Genomic DNA, 1,768 nt, shown 5'->3' with positions numbered 1-1,768 from the left:
AGAGGAGACTGGAGAAAAAGGGATCGTGGTGTGGCCTTACCCCCGAGGGGTGATTTCTTGCTTGCTTTTTGTCTCTGGCAGGTGCACGTGCTCTTTAGAAAAATCCTTTAAAAAAAAAAAAGTTATTCAGTCCAGTCCTTGGACATACTGTGACCGTTGTATTGGTTTTCAACTCCTCTGAATGTTAACAAATGTCCATGAGGGCCTGGTTGCTGGGGCGCACACCACTAGGACACGTCTCTGGGCGAGGGTCACACAGGAGGCCTGGGTTTGATTCCCAGTCTCACCTACCAGCTGGCATGGTGTGCACCTGTAAGCCCAGGGCCTGGGAGATGGAAGCAGGAGGACCACGCACTCGAGGCCAGCCTGGGCAGCACAGCCAGACCCTGCCTGGAAGCCAGCCAGGCATGTCCGTGATTGCAGCCAGAAGGCTGAGCAGTAGGAGTGCGACACCAGACCTGTCTTAAAAGGTGGGGAGGAGAAATTTCATGGTGAAAAGTTTGAAAAAAGAGGGGAACCAGCAGTTAGCGTAATGGCTATGTCGCTGGACTCCCATGTAGTTGACTGTGGTTCGCGTCCTGGACCTGTTGGCTTAAAACTTATGCCGGGCACATGTGCATGCATGCCCAAGATCCCGAGAGGAGAATGGAGGAGAAGGGATTGCGGCGTGGCCATCCCCCCCGGGGGTGATTTCTCACTTTCTGTCTCTCTGTCTGGCGAGTACACACACCCGATAGCAAAAACCTCTCCAAAAAAAGAGAAAAAAGTTTGAAAAATGAAAAATATTAAATGTACCCACGAGAATGACTAAAACAGAAAAAGACAAAAAAAATACTGAGTTTATGAGGATGTGGAACTAAGGAGACCCTCACCCTGCTGGTAGTGCAGTTAGCTCGGGAAGAGCGTGACGCATAGATGCACACCCTGTCGTGCAGCAGTTCCCTTCCCAGAGAGACCTGCACCCGACAAGTGCATTACATGCGTGTGGAGATGTACATGGATGAAGCTGTTCTCTTGAACACCCTGGTTGAGGATGACACCCATCTTGGCAAGGATCATGCTTGAATGACATCTGTTTCTTACCGAGGGAGTGAAGGGTGATTTTATCCAGGAATGTCATGGGTGCCGCCAAACAAGCTTGTCACAACACATCCTTTCTCTTAGGTGACATTAAACAGACTCCAAGCTTAAACTATACAATACAAAATAGATAAAAGTACTTCACCAAAGGTTTAAAACCTTTCCAAAAGCAGGCACTTTTTTTTCTTTTTTTTCTTTTTTTTTTTTTTGAGAGGATTTTGCTATAGGGCACGTGTGCTCGCCAGAAAGACAGAGAGAGACAGAGAGACAGAAGGGGAGAAATCACCCCCCAGGGGGATGGTCACACCGCAATCCCTTCTCCTCCATTCTCCTCTCGGGATCTTGGGCACGCACACATATGCCCGGCATGAGTTTAGGCCACCGAGTCCGGGACTCGAACCACGGTTGACTACATGGGAGTCCAGCGACATAGCCATTACCCTAACTGCTGGTCCCAATAAAGCAGGCAAATTTTTGTAAAGAAAAGTGTGACAAAGGCTTGTATTGAAAAAAATAACTTTTAAAAATAGATGATCTAAAAATGTTTCAAATGTTTGAATACAGACTTCACAAGAAAAGATAAATGGTCAATATACCCAAAAGTTATTCGCCATCACTAGTTAAAATGTGGGCCAGCTGGTGGTGTGGTGGTTAAAACAGCTGAACCCCTCATGGCTGACAGCATGGT

General features: G+C 47.5%; 1 long non-coding RNA gene across 1 annotated transcript in view; it reads right to left on the bottom strand.

Annotated features, from left to right (window-relative positions):
* The window catches only part of LOC106735858 (uncharacterized), a 9,676-nt gene that overhangs the window by 6,621 nt on the left and 1,287 nt on the right, over window positions 1–1,768 (bottom strand). The gene's annotated exons all lie outside the window — the stretch shown is intronic.

The sequence above is a fragment of the Tupaia chinensis genome, unplaced genomic scaffold, assembly GCF_000334495.1.
Source record: "Tupaia chinensis unplaced genomic scaffold, TupChi_1.0 Scaffold000548_1, whole genome shotgun sequence".
In the NCBI taxonomy this organism is placed as follows: Eukaryota; Metazoa; Chordata; class Mammalia; order Scandentia; family Tupaiidae; genus Tupaia; species Tupaia belangeri.
Note: the sequence above shows the minus strand (reverse complement) of the source record. Positions and strands in the feature narration are given on the sequence as shown.